This window comes from Vitis riparia, chromosome 18, assembly GCF_004353265.1.
Source record: "Vitis riparia cultivar Riparia Gloire de Montpellier isolate 1030 chromosome 18, EGFV_Vit.rip_1.0, whole genome shotgun sequence".
In the NCBI taxonomy this organism is placed as follows: domain Eukaryota; kingdom Viridiplantae; phylum Streptophyta; class Magnoliopsida; order Vitales; family Vitaceae; genus Vitis; species Vitis riparia.
In genome coordinates this window covers 27,972,796-27,988,568 of record NC_048448.1, presented here as the reverse complement: position 1 = coordinate 27,988,568, position 15,773 = coordinate 27,972,796, and the positions used below count along the sequence as shown (strand labels likewise).

The following is a 15,773-nucleotide window of genomic DNA, read 5'->3' as shown; positions in this document are numbered from 1 at the left end:
TATTTCTGATACTGTATGTGGATGATATTTTGCTTGCTAGCAGTGATCTTGGTTTATTACGTGAAATCAAGGAACATCTCTCTAAAAACTTTTAAATGGCTGATATGGGTGAGGCAAACTATGTTATTGGCATCGAGATCTTTTAGGGATCGATCTCAAGGAGTGCTAGGTTTATCTTAGAAAGGATATATTGATCGAGTTTTAGAGAGATTTAACATGCAGTCATGTTCATCGGGTGTTGCACCTATATTGAAAGGTGACAAATTAAGTAAAAAACAGTGCCCAAGGAATAACATGGAAAGGGAGCAAATGAAGAAAATTCCTTATGCATCAGCTGTGGGAAGTTTGATGTACGCTCAAACATGTACAAGACCGGATACCAGCTTTGCTGTTGGCATGTTAGGAAGATACCAAAGTGATCCAGGACTCGAACACTGGAAAGCTGCAAAAAAGGTGATGAGGTACTTACAAGGGACAAAGGATTATATGCTCACATATAAAAGATCAGAACAATTAGAGATTGTCGGTTACTCGGATTCTGATTATGGTGGTTGTCTCGATAGCTTAAAGTCAACTTCAGGATTTGTCTTTATGCTGGCAAATGGGGCAATATCGTGGAAGAGTGAAAAACAATCAATTATTGCTTCATCCACTACAAGAAAAATGGGAAACAATGACGCTTTATTTTATGACGCTTTCTAAAAGCGTCATTATTGAAGGGTATATAATGACGCTTATAAGAAGTGTCATAATTGTATTATTTACCTTGACACTTATTATAAGTGTCATTATTTGATGTGGTATTTTTCCTTATAACTGTGTATATAATGACGCTTATAAGAAGTGTTATAGTTTTATTATTTACCTTGACACTTATTATAAGCATCATTATTTGATGGGTATGTAATCACGCTTCTAAGAAGTATCATAGTTGTATTGACTTTTAAAATTTTTGTTTTTAAGTTAACTTATACAAATTTTGATATTAGAATTTTATTCTATAAATTAATTATGGTAAATTGACACTAATATTAATGACATAAAGTTGCTACATTAAGGTTTTTTTTTAAAAAAATGGATATAAATAAAATAAATCCTAATAAATTATTTTTTTATTATTTGATATTGATTTTTTTTTATATATAGTTTGTATCAATACAATCTATTTTCATAAACTATTTTTCATTTTTATTAAATTAGAAATTATCTTATATTTCATTTAAAAATAATTTGTTAATTTATGTGTGGACCACAAAAAAGTGCCCTATTTTGAGCACTTGTTTGGGCCTTGGGCCACATTTATTGGGTTTAACCCATTATTTGAGAAGGTTTTATAGTTAATGAATATAAATTTGAAATTATTTAACTAAAATGAAATAAATTAATATTTAAATTAATTTAATGATGATTAGACTCACAATAAAACTAAATGCAATAAGAATATTTATAAAAATTTTCTAATATTTATGGGAAATAAGCTCATTCTATTAAATTAGTTTTTTTTAAATATCAATATTCAAATTAAACCAACATCAACCTAAAATATCAAATAATTAAACAATATAAATTCATTATGAGTTCAATATATAAAAATTATTATTGGAAGATGAAATAAAGAATACTAATTTTAATTTATTGAAAAAGGACATGCGTGGTATTTTGGAATTTGTTATAAAGTCCTATAAAAAGAGAAAAGAAGGGACGAAAAAGACATATTTCATACTTCAATAAGCCTTTACCATTTTCTTTACTGAAAACCCTAAATTTTCACTCTCCATTGAAAACCCTAACTTTTGGAAGACAAGAAAGAAGGGAGAGAGCCACCGTTTTTAGAGAGAAAAAAGAGAAGAGAGAAAAACGCAGGTTTTTCCCATCATGCCCAGATTTCATCAAAGGTCTGATCCCACTTCGTCCATGGTCTGATCGAGCTGAAATTTGGAGGAGAGTTTCATGACTCATTTATCTTCAATCTGAACGGTAAAGATCGGGTTTGGAGTTTCGGAAAGTCATTAGAAAGAAAGAGGAGAAGAGAGAAAACACAGGTTTTTCTCATCATGCTCAGATTTCATCAAATGTCTGATCCCGCTTCGTCCGTGGTCCTATCGAGTTGAAATTTGGAGGAGAGGTTCGTGGCTCATGTATCTTCAATATGAACGATGGAGATCGGATTTGGAGTTTCAGACAGTCATTAAAGAGAAAGAGGAGAAGAGAGAAAAACGCAGATTTTTTTCATCATGCCCAGATATTATCAAAGGTCCGATGCCGCTTTGTCCATGGTCTGATGGAGCTGAAATTTGAAGGAGAGGTTCAAAGCTCATTAATATTCAATTTGAACGGTGAAGATCAGATTTAGAGTTTTGGAAAGTCATCTTTCAACCAAAAATAGAACCTTTGTTTTGGTGGGCTTTTCTCTCTGGACTGTTTTGATCATTAGCTTTGATCGAGATCAATTCGTAGTCCGATTGAGTTGCAATTTTAGGAGCACATTCAGGACACATTGATCTTCATTCTAACAGTGGAGATTGGATTTGGAGTTTGGAAAAATGGTATTTCAGTCCAAGAACAATGGTTATGTTTGGTGAGATCTCTCCATTATTCTGGATTTAATTTTGGATTTATCTAGTGTTTATCTTATAGTGATTTACTATTTTTGATATAAATCAAATTTGTCTACTTTTCATGTCACCTGCTTTGCTAACTAACAAATTAGAGCAGTTTCTTCTTTTATTTAATCAACCAGATGAAGATCTTAATTGGTTCAAATTATAGATATTCTCAATCAGTTGACAAATTATAGATATATTGCATCCACCAAGTGTTCGATGCTTAGTCCATGAGAAGCCAAGTGCTTAAATCAATTGTTTAGCTTATTATTTTTATTATTAGTTTTATTATTTCTTCCCTTAAAGGCATTCTTGAAGAGCTTGAGAAGTTCATGGGAGGTAATAAAGCCACTGAACTTTTGAGTTAGTTTGAAGTGCTTGATTCAAATCCATCACCATGATGACTTAGATTCTTATTCTATTCTTGTAAAAAAAAATAAAAATAAAAAAAATTCATTTTGACACTTCTTTAATCATATATTCTCAATTATATGATAAGTAAAAATAGTAATTCCATTAATATTTTAATATTTTGCATAACCTACCATGCATGAATTACCTCATGTTTTATTGATTTCACAAGTTGGTTTGAGTTTTTGTGGTTTGATTTCATTTGGTTCAAGTTGTACCTTGTTATTTTGGAGTTGGTTTTGGGAGTGAAAAATGGTGATTCGTTGAAGAGAAGAGAGGCTGGGATTTTTCTTTTAGGAGAGTAGAAGTGTGAAGAAAGGGTGAGAATTTTCTAGGTAAGAGGAAACAAGAGAACAAGGGTTATTCAATTAAAGATTTTTGATAGAGGGAGGGAAGAAAATTGAGGGAAGGAGCTGTGAGAGAAGGAGAGTTGTTTTGGGTGCTAGGCAAAAGGCAAGAAGTGAGGGTTGTTCGGTTAGATATCTTTGATAAAAAGAGTGAAGAAAATGAGAGATGGAGTTGTAAGAGAAAGAAAGATAGAGAGGAAGACATATGAAGACTATGTTAATTTGTTAATGGAAAGATTGAGGGAAAGGTTGAAAGAGGAAAAAAAAGAAGGAAAGAAAATATAAGATTGTTTGGTTGTTCATGGAAAGCTTGAGGGAAATGGGAGAAAGAGGAAAAAGAGAAGGAAAAAAAAATGTAAGATTGCTTGGTTGTCCATGGGAAAATTATTAAATTTAAGATGAATGCATATTTCCTACCTCTATTCAATGAAAATTGAGAGAAAAATCTTTAGACATTTTTTCTACTTTTTTCCTTAATATTTTTTTCTTACTTTTTCCCATAATATATAAAATTTCCCTTTGAAACTTTATTTACGTTTTGTCCTTTGGATTATATATTTGATTTTTTGTTTTTAGGTAGAAGAATGATGAATAAAATATATTTTATTGGAGAAAATCAACTAATAATGCTCTTTACAGTTTAGTTCTTGGTAAATAACTCAAAACCCCATTTAGAAATTTATTTTTCTATTGCTCTTGAATCACCTAAACTAAAATAAAAAAAGAAAAGAAAAAGAAAGAACTAGTGTTTTTTCTATTGTTTAATTTTCTCAAAATTTTCTACTTTTCATTTTATATTGGTTCTTGTGTTTTTTTTTCCTTTAAGATTTTTGTGAGAGTTTTAGTTTGAATTGCACTTTTTGGTTTTTGCATTTATAATTGAGAGATTTTTTATTCTCCTTGTATTTGTTTATAGGTTTCAAAGGAAATTGGTTGGCCAAAAGACAAGAAATCATAATGTTGAAGGAGGTAGTGATGCCGAAAACCATGAAGATTACATCAAAGTCATTTGGAGGATGATCTTATTTTTTATAGAATATAGATCTTAATAGTTGTTGCACTAATATTTGTTCTTTTGTAGAATTAGAAATTGTTATTGAAATATTTTGATATGATTAACAAATTTGTATGTAATTATTGTATGTAAGTATGAAGTTACATTAATGGTTTGAATTGTATATCAATATTTGAAAATATTTTTATTAGTAAAATTTAGTTTAATTTTGGGGCTTTTTTAATTTTTATTTAATTATATAGGAAACCATTATTTTAATAATAGGATATAAAATAATGTGTCATGGATAAAATCTATTAAATATGACACTTCTATAAATGTCAAGATTGCTTATTTCATAAAAATGATATCACTAGAAAATGTTTAAAGTTGATGCTTCTTACGAGTGTCGTTGTTAACATTATCCAAGGATGATGCTTCTTTAAACGTCATTGAAAGTATTTATCAAAGATGGCGATTCCTAAAAGTGTCATTGTTGCTTAAGACATATAATGACAGGGCTGAAGAGGACGCTTTAGAGAAGCGTCATCTTTTACCTTTCTTAACGCTTAAAAATGTCATTGTTTCCCATTTTTCTTGTAGTGATCCACGATGGAGGCCGAGTTTGTTGCTTGTTTTGAAGCCTCAAGTCATGCTTTATGGTTGCAGAATTTTATCTCAAGACTTGGTGTTGTCGACTCTATTGCTAAACCTTTGAGAATATATTGTGATAACACCACAGCTGTTTTCTTCTCTAAGAATGACAAATTTTCTAGTGGATCAAAACATATAGATTTAAAGTATTTAGTTGTTAATGAAAGAGTCCAGAAACAACAAGTGTCAATTGAAAATATTAGGACCACACTTATGGTTGCCAATCCATTAACTAAAGGATTACCTCCAAAGGCATATTTGGGACATGTTATGAGGATGGGTCTTTTGAGGAATCCATAATATGTATGATAATAAATGGTGGTTATGTAATTGACAATTTGTGCATTAAAGATTGTTTATGTTTATTCTTGTTTTCAATTATGGGTGCACGTTTTATTGTTTGATAAACAAGAATTGTCCTGACAAGACAAATTACAAGGCCTGTTTGGCATTAAGAACTGGGTTAGTTACGGTTATTGATGTGTGGTGCATGGAATGAAACATGACATTATGGTTATGTGACTGCCATGACTCGCATTTATGATCTAAACTGATTTAGTATTATGGTATATGATTTTGGACGTGATGGCTAAGTTTATTGAAATCGTGATCACATGTCAAATTTATTTTCCAATATATATTTTATATATAAAAGTATATATATTATAGTTTTCATAATCGGTTTAGTGGGCTAAGTGGGAGAATGTTATTTTCACATTAAAATTAAGTGGGTGGCCCACTAACCTAGTGTTTTAATTTTTTTTATCCACTTATAAAAGTTTTTTTAGCCAATTAAAATAATGCCCAAAATAGTTAATAACTGTTGGAAGGATATTTACCCTTTGATGGAGTGGGTAAATAAGAATAAAACAGTTATTAGAATAACACATTCAGAACAGTTTTCTGAACGGTTATTCTTGGCTCTCTTCTCCTATCTATAAAAGAAAGATACAAAACCCCTTTTGTAAGTAAGTTCTCTTCCATCAATTAAAGGAAATAATTCTGTGTATTAAAATTTGATAAGGAGAAGAAGAGATCAAGAATTTAAGGTTTATAAATTGAAGGGGATCTCTCGATTTAACATGGCCGCGTGTTCTTCAAACGGTATGTAATCAATTCTTTAATTTTCTTGAGATGTGTTGAATTCAATGATCTTGAATTTGTGTGTTAATTTCCGCGTTAAATACTAACAAAGAAAACCATTTTTCTTAGCACATTTTTTCTTTCCTTAGAACTTTCTGGAAACCAAACATAGTCTTACTGCGTGATTAGCATATGCGTTTAATTTTAGTTGATTTTTTTCTTTGGCTAACATTTTCTTACCATAGTGGAAGCATTCAACATTGTTCTATTTTAATTCTTTGTAGTGCATTTCATATTTTTCTTCTCAAACTCTATCTGCCAACTTCTTTCTTACTACCTTTCTTGGTTCATTTTCTATTCTTTCTTTTGTCTCAAAGCATTTTGTTATCTTTATTTACTTATTTATTTATTTTGCTTTTTCTGTAAAAAGAGAACTCCCTCTTCAATTTTGGATGAACTTCGGCTGATATGCTTAGTTGAACATCTTGATTAGCTAATATTAGTCTTTCTAACTCTAATAAAGATGGTTAAGTTGGCAAACCATGAATTATTGTATTCGATTATGAATCATGTACTCTCTACACATTAATTTTAGCTTTAGGATTTAATTATCAAATTTTATGAGCTAGAAATTTTACCTTGAGAAGAGACATTATCATTTCGCCTTTAAATTTTCCGCTTTTTCAATGCATCAATTGACATATTCTTGAGGTAAAGTTGTGTCCTTGCTATTACCAAAAACTTTTCAAAAAATCCTTCTATTAAGGTAAAGAAACACTTCAATCAATCAATAAGAGATTCACCCAAACTAATTAATTTGATTCAAGCTTAAAGATAAAAATTGAATTCAATTTCACATTATTTGTTATGATCATGTTATAATGTTGAAAAGCAATCACACAATTAAACAGAAATCATTAATGTGGAAAACCTTGTCCCAAGGTGAAAAGCCGTCGGAGCATTCCCGACTACCAAACTCTACTAAATCAATTATCAATATATAAGTGAACCATCTTATGAAAAGTGAGTTCTAATTTCAATCTCTCATCTCCTCCTTTCTTGTGATCTCTACTTGACCCAAACTTGATTTTCCATAGCTTGATGTCACATTGAATTACTTTGGAATCACTTTGAGCTTAATCTTCTTACTTGGAAGTTGATTCACATGTTAGTACCTCAAAAATGGAAATTGGGAGAAGAAAGACATAATCACTTTGAGGGGATCACTTTGAGGGGATACCCAACACTAATAGTTTTGTATAAGATTACTCAAGCCAGGGGAAAAAATAGTAATTCATTGATTTCAATGTTGCATTGATTTCCCTATTTAAATTTCGCCTTGTAGAGATTAAAATATCATAAATTGTAAAAATATCAATTGTTGAATTTTTAGAAGTATCAAATTTATTAGAAAAAAATTTAATCAAAAAAATTAATGAGATAAAAATTGATCAAAACACATAAATGCTGGAAAAAAACATTAAGGAATGATAAAATGAGTAATAACGTATTTGTTGAAGTTATTTTATTGAAGAAAATAATATATTTATGATGACATTTGTTATATGTAACAATAATTTTCAAAACTTGAAGAAGTCTTTAATATTAAAATGATAATCCATTTAATTTGGATATATTCAAGGATATAAAAATAGTAATATATATATAAATAGCAATATATAATTATTTTTTATTTAAAAATATTTATAATGTATGTTTTTCTCATATTTAATTATAAATTTTATTAAAAACTCAAAAGTGACGATCATGTTTTCCTTATTTAATTTACAACAAAAGATATAAAAATTATCTTGATGATTTTATATTTTTAAAAATCACTTAAATCAAGTTTGAAAATGAAAGTTTAATGTCTCATACCATGAAACTACCAACGGTGGGGGTAGCTAATGGGTTGTATAGGTAGTTCTTAGATTTTAGCCTAAAAATTACCAAATTTTCTAATGAATTTTTTAATTAGATTGATAATTATTAAATAATTCAGTAACTCCATTCACATAAAGAAATATGCAATATACATGGAAAACCTCACACAAAGTCTCCCAGAGACTTTATGAATGTAAAAAATCATGGGATTAGAGATTCCAGGGGTAAAATATCCCTTAATCATGAAGAATTAAGTACATAAATTTATTTGATAGTTGCTATTATTTGAGACTTATACTCTAGTACCTACTCCTAACTTCATGTTAATGGTGTAAAACTTTTGTGCTCCTTAATGGACTCCTCAATACCTTAAGGAGGATGCAAGAGTCTACTACAAAGCCTTGAACATTGGTAAATTAGTTTGAGAGTTTTGGGTTAAAAGCAAAAAGTAGTGACTGTAGGCTTAGGGTACATCACGATCAAATAACAAATCACAATTTATATATATATAAACACACACACATGGGTGAAACCTAGTGCACTTGGGACAAGACTTCAAAATGATAATTTCCAAACAAACACAAATTTGTAAAAGGACTAAAATTCGAAACTTGCACATTGTCCAAACTGGGTAATTTAGGGCTTGAATGCTCAAGCACCTTTTAAGTAAAGGTTGAGCGACCCTTGTCAACGCTTGTCCACTCTTAAGAAATACTTGAGTGATTGATTAGGGTGCTTAAATGCTCAACTTTAGAATTCTATTTTTCAATTAAACTAAACACTCAATTTTCAATTTCCTAATCTCAACTTTATGCCTTCCTAAAAGTCATTATCCTTTTCATAACTCACAATACTTGTATTTTCCCAAGTTGATTCTCTTACAACTTTGAGTCTTCACAAACAATGTAAGCCATAAGAAAGTATGCATAACCTTAAACTAGGATAAGTAGAATAAAACAATCAATTTTATCTAAATAAAATAATGTAGAGTATAAAAAAAGATAATTAAAATTAATTTATTTACCAAAGTTTTATTTTAATATTTAATTGTGTGCATGGATATTTACTTAAATATAACATATGCAAGTATTGATAATAAGTGCAACTTGACAACGTTTTCCCATGAAAGTCAAGCTATTGTAGAGGTTGTATAAGGGTATTGATTCGTTCCCAATTGGTGTCTCAGCTGATTCATGTCCGGCTGGTGCTCTTTGATTGAGAGAGTAATCAACAAAATTTATAACCTATATCACCATGCATTAAGATAGCCTTAGCTAGAATAGCATAGTGGCTCTAGGGTCATTCACTGGGAAGGGTTTTCAACTCACAACTGATACCAATTCAGAGTTAAATTGGTGCTTTTTCATTTCAAGGTTAGCTTAAGAAAACATAAAGATATTTGAGTGAAAAAGGTTTGGTTTTAAACTAACCAAAAATAAAGTAAGGGAAATTACTTATGAAGAAAAACATTCCTTGGAGGTTTGGGTTCACAGGGGAGATTTCTCATGCAAAAACAAAGCTCCGGTCATTTGGTTCATTTCCTCGCATTAGAGAATTAACATATAGTCAATTCTCTAATCGGTGCTGTACAGATGCATCCCTTTAATGGATTTTAGCCCTAATTCCCTCTCACTGATGCAACTTGCAATGGCTCGTGCCCCTCACCTAGGATTTACCATTCAAGATGATCTTTTAACTTTGGACTTCCCTTCTCAAGCTCGCAAGAGATAACTAATGGATGTCTCCTTGGAGTCCAAAAGCTTACCAAGTGTTGGCAATTCTAGAAAATCCTACCTTCAAGTCACTTCCCAAAAGCTCGTAAGAGATAAACAAGTGCATCTCAATGGATGGAGATCACTTGCCTTACCAAGTGTTGGCTCAAGTGACTTGAAGGTGTTTTAAGTTAACTAAAAACATAGAAATCATTAAAGGATCACACGTTCTCTTCATTAATGGTTGAAACCACAAAGCTATAAATTCTTGCACTTGGAATCTTTCCCTGCAACCTTAGCTCCAAGGAACTAAAAGTCTAGCCACTCATTCTCTGAGGAAACTTCCTCAGAGCTTGTTTGGCTAGAAAATAAAAAGAACGAGAAAACAAAAATATATATATGAAAAGCAGAGCAAGTGCTCTATAGATATATTACTTATACAAAAGGTTGTCTCTCAGAACAAGCTCCCTAGAATGTGTTTTTTAAAGAAGATTACAAACTATATATATATGGGTTTATTTACCCCTTGCTCTTACTTAAAGACTAAGGAATCCTATGATAGGTGGATTACAAGGAGAGTTTGGGGATTTAGACCTCAAATATCTAAAGCAAAATATCCCAAAATATCTCAAAATGTCGGTCGAAAATATCAGGAAGCTTCAGGAGAACACCGCGGCACTATGCAAAATGGCTGCGAAACTCTCCGGGTAAGCACTGTCAGAGGATCCGGACATGTCTATCTGGGGAAGTTGAAACGCCTTCCTCTCCCATCCGGCGTCAGGTGCCGGATATGAAACATCCGGAGAAGGTGGAATGTTGGTTGGGACAGAATTTCGGATGTGAGATATCCGAAGAAAATGAAACGTCGCAAGGGGGACCGTCTGTGTGTGCAAGGTGTAGGGACCTCGCCCCCGGATGACACGGAGTGCACAAGGCTATCCGGATCATCTCCATCCGGATACCCCAAGAGGACATGTGGCGCGCTTCCCTATCCGGATACCCTCAGAGAGAAGCACACGACACTCGTGAACATCACACCCGGACGATAGCATATCCTATCCGGATATGTTGTCCGGATCATTGACTTGTCATTCCGACAGCCTGCCACAGACCATGTTCCGCCGCCATCCTGTCCAGACGCTCTGTCCGGATATCTTTTACTCCTTGCATTCCGGATTTGCTTATGGCAAAGGACTTCAAAGCTTTGGTTCTTCATGTTTATGAGCTTTCCATTGCTTTGCCATGGATTCCAAAGAACTCTCCTCAATCTCTGATTGCTTTGGTGATCAAAAAGCTATCAAAACACCAAAACTTAACACAATTTGATTAGAATTGATTGCAAGGGTCCTTAATATGTTAATTGGGTTAAAAGGTGATAACTACTACTCAAAAGTGTTTAAAAGAGTTAATTATAAGCTATGAAATAACACTTTTTGAGTAGTAATCACTCCCCCCAACCGACATATTGCTAGTCCTTTAGCAATGAAGGAGAGAAAAATAAAATAAACAGTACTATAATTTACAACATCATGATGATCAAAAAACAATTTTCAAGTGGCATGATGATCTAACTCTCACATGGAACATTAAAGAAATAAAACTCAAATTTCAACAAGAGTTATCAAATAACTTGTTTAATCACAATTCTTAAAGAGAAGACATTATGCAAATTTAAGCTTTAAAAGAGTTTTCACTCCCAAAGGGTCAAACCTTACTCTTCCACAAAAATCTAAGTGTTATTTATTAGTTTCCGAATATAGTATGTTGAACTAATCTCTCCCCCCAACCTAGTTCTTTTTCAAAGCTTAGCAAACTGATCAACCTCCAATAGGCTAAGAACGCACCTCTTGTTTCACAATTTTTTTTTTTCATTGTAGGAGTACAAGGCTTAAGGTATTCTTTTCTAAATTGTCCATGTAATGGGGGTCCATCGATGACTCCCAACCAATTAAGGTTTAGGGCATCAAGCTTTAAGGATCTTTCAACCACTAACTCCTCTGATTTTACCCCGGACTTTTGAGAATGAATTTTAATACCCAAGCACCTACAGTATGTTAAACTCCACCTATTCACCCTTGTAACGAGCATTGAGGTCAGTGACTCCCAACCAATTAAGGCTTAGGGCACCAGGTTTTAAAGATTTTCACCATATACCCCTCAGACCTTGCTCGAGTTTCAAGGCAAGCAAACATTTTTTTCTTTCTTTATTCTTTTTTTTTTCAAAGGCTTATTAGCCTTTTATAAGGTGTCCCAACACTATTAAAATGAGGTCAAAGGTACCAAGTCTAAAATTTTCCTAAGTCAAGAGGGAAATAGTTTTTCATCTTATAATCGGAATCTATAGTGCATAGTGTGTGAATAGCTTAAAGTGGAAGAACTAAGGTTGAATTCAATAGAAACTTCAACAATTCATCAACTTTAGTAAACATAATACAAACTCTAAGTCAAGTAAAAAGACAAAAATTCAATTTCTTCCTTTTCATTTTGAAATTTTTTCCTTAATAACCATGGAGAGTAGAATAAAAACTTAAAAAATTTTAAAATTAAGCAAAAAACAACTAAATTACCAAAATAACTTAACATTAATAACAAAAAACTTCCTTCCTCAACTTTCCCCCCAACCAAGCTAAACATTGTCCTCAATGTGACAAAAGCGATTGAAAAATAGGGAGGAAGTGGTACCTCCTGAGTGACGTGGAGTGATGCTGTGGAAATGATGGCTCGGCTGCCTCTCCTATAGGAGGCTCCTGATGAGGCATAGGTTGATTAACAAAAGGAGGGGCCTGAGTGATAAGAAGCTGCTCCTGATTTTGATCATTCAAAATTAAGTTAGTTACTATTAACATAATTTAAAACCAAAATTTCAATCAAATAATTTACAAAACTTAAATATTAAAATATTTAACAAAATTATGGACTTTGGTGAAACCAAGTCCATCTAACCCTTCTCTGATTAGGCTTTTTGTGGCTCAAGGAGGTTGATTTCCTCATTTTCTGGCTTGAACGGCTCAATGAATGGCTTGAGCCGATGACCATTGACTCTAAAGGTGTCTATGCCATTGGAATTCAACAATTCCACCACTCCATTGAGATGTACTTAGTGAATAATGAAAGGACCTATCCACCTTGACTTGAGCTTCCCTGGAAAGATATGGAGCCTTGAGTCATAGAGTAGGACTCCTTGTCCTTTCTGCAATTCTTTGTTGGAGATTAGTTGATCATGCCACTTCTTCATCCTCTGTTTTGCAACTTTGGAATTGATGTAAACATCATTTCTTAATTCCTCCATCTCATTTAGGTCTAAGCACCTCTTTGCCCCAGCTCTGATCAAGTCCATGTTCAAGCTCTTGATTGCCCACCAAGCCTTATATTCAACTTCCACAGGGAGGTGGCAGGCTTTGCCATAGACGAGACGATAGGGAGACATGCTAAGAATAGTCTTATAAGCTGTTCTATATGCCCATAATGAATCATGTAGCTTAATAGACCAATCTTTTCCGCTTGTAATCACCACTTTCATCAGTATGCTCTTTATTTCCCCGTTTGCTAACTCCACTTGCCCGGAAGTTTGAGGATGATAAGGTGTAGCTACCTTATGCTTTGCTCCATACTTGGCTAATAGGGTTTCAAAAGGTTTATTGTAAAAATGAGTACCTCCATCACTGATTATGGCCTTGGGCACCCCAAATCTTGAGAAGATGTTCTCCTTAAGAAATTTGAGAACCACCCTGTGATCATTATGTTTACAGGGGATTGCCTCCACCCATTTGGAAACATAGTCCACCCCACCAATATATAAGAGTTACCAAAAGACATTGGGAAAGGTCCCATGAAGTCAATACCCCAAACATCAAAAAGATCAACTATAAGGATGGGGTTCATGGGCATTTGGTTTCTTTTTGTAAGCTTCCCGAGTCTGTGGCATCTATCACAACTCCTACACATGATGTGGGAATCTTTGAAAAGCGATGGCCAAGTAAACCCTGATTGCAAGACCTTCATGGCTATTTTCTGAGAGGCAAAGTGGCCTCCACAGGCATTCTCATGGCAATGGCTGAGGATCCCTTGTTGCTCTTCTTCAGGGACACACTTCCTTATGATCTGATCTGCACAATACTTGAAAAGGAAGGGCTTTTCCCAATAATAAGCATAAATCTTTGCAAAGAAATGCTTCCTGTCCTGCGCTTTCCACTCACTTGGAACTTCACCAGTAACCAAATAGTTAGCAATATGAGCATACCAAGGAGCTTTCTCCAGCAACATTAGTGATTCCTCAGGAAAGTCATCATTAATAGGTAATACATGGGAATTGTGTGCTATAGCCAACCTTGAAAGGTGGTCAGCTACCACATTCTCCACCCCTTTCTTGTCTCTGATTTGGAGATCAAACTCTTGTAACAAAAGAATCCATCTAATCAACCTTGCTTTTGCATCTTGCTTTGTCAATAAATACTTCAAGGCTGAATGGTCAGTGAAAACAATGATGAAAGACCCTACCAAATAAGCACGAAACTTGTCCAAAGCAAACACCACAGCTAACAATTCTTTCTCTGTAGTTGTGTAGTTTCTTTGAGCCTCGTTCAATATTTTGCTTGCATAGTAGATCACATAGGGCTTCCCATCTTCTCTTTGGCCAAGTACAGCTCCTATAGCAAAGTCACTGGCATCACACATTACTTCAAAGGGTAATTGCCAGTTAGGAGCCCTTACTATTGGAGCGGTTGTAAAAAATTGCTTCAACTGATCAAAACTCTTTTGACATCTTTCATCCCAGAAAAACTTAGCATCCTTATCTAAAAGTTCACAAAGAGGCCTTGAAAGCTTAGAGAAGTCTTGTATAAATCTCCTGTAGAACCCTACATGGCCAAGAAATTACCTTACTTCTTTCACAGTGGTTGGGGATGGCAATTTGGCAATAAGTTCCACCTTTGCTTTATCAACTTCAATGCCTTTCTCGGAGATGATATGGCCAAGGACAATTCCTTGATGTACCATAAAATGACATTTCTCCCAGTTGAGCACCAAGTCTTTTTCAATGCATCTTTTAAGAACCGCTTTCAAATTTACTAAGCATTCTTCAAATGTACCTCCATAATTCGCTCCACCATATCATTGAAGATACTAAGCATACATCTTTGGAATGTTGCAGGTGCATTGCATAAACCAAAAGGCATTCTTCTGTAGGCGTATGTTCCAAATGGACATGTGAAAATGGTCTTCTCCTGATTTTCAACATCAATTTCAATTTGGAAATACCTTGAGTACCCGTCTAAGAAACAATAGAAAGGATGGCCAGAGACTCTCTCCAGCACCTGATCAATAAACGGGAGTGGAAAATGATATTTCCTTGTAACAACATTCAATTTCTTGTAGTCAATACACACCCTCCAGCCTGAAGTGAGGCGTGTAGCAATTTCTTCTCCTTTTTCATTCTGAACCACAGTAATACCTGACTTCTTTGGTACCACTTGAGTAGGACTCACCCAAGGGCTGTCAAATATGGGATAAATAATACCGCTTGGAGTAGCTTCAGTACCTCAGTTTGCACCACTTCTTGTAAATGAGGATTCAATCTCCTTTGAGGTTGACGAATTGGTTTAGCTTCTTCCTCCATATATATGTGATGTGTACAAACCAAAGGGCTGATTCCTTTCAAGTCAGCTATTTGCCATCCTATTGATTTCTTGCACCTTTTAAGAACTTCAAGAAGAGAAATCTCCTGATGACTGGTAAGAGATGAAGATATAACAACAGGACATTGGTCATTTTCTTCCAGGTATGTATATTTTAGCTCCATGGGCAGAGGTTTCAAATTGAGCTTCGGGAATTCTTCTGTTACATCATCTTGTTCCTCTTCTTTATGGAATAAAGGTAGGATCTCTTCTTTCCTCCTCCAACCCTGTAGAGTAGCAAGCACATCAACGGGTTCAGACAACCCTTCTTCAAGATCCTCAAGACTTTCATTCAACTTGTCTTGCATATTTTGATCACAATGCTCCTCCACTAGAGTGTCAATAATTCATACCTCTTCTGGACCTTCTTCTTCTTCCGGAATAATTAGCTTCTTTGACATATGAAAGATATT

The 15,773-nt window shown here is 33.7% G+C and overlaps 1 long non-coding RNA gene across 1 annotated transcript; it reads left to right on the top strand.

The window, feature by feature from the left end:
• The first annotated feature begins 1,826 nt into the window (after positions 1–1,826).
• On the top strand, positions 1,827–4,534 carry LOC117907300. Its single transcript, XR_004649982.1, has 2 exons — positions 1,827–2,578; positions 4,278–4,534. It is a non-coding gene; the product is annotated as an uncharacterized LOC117907300 (long non-coding RNA).
• Positions 4,535–15,773: the final 11,239 nt, after the last annotated feature.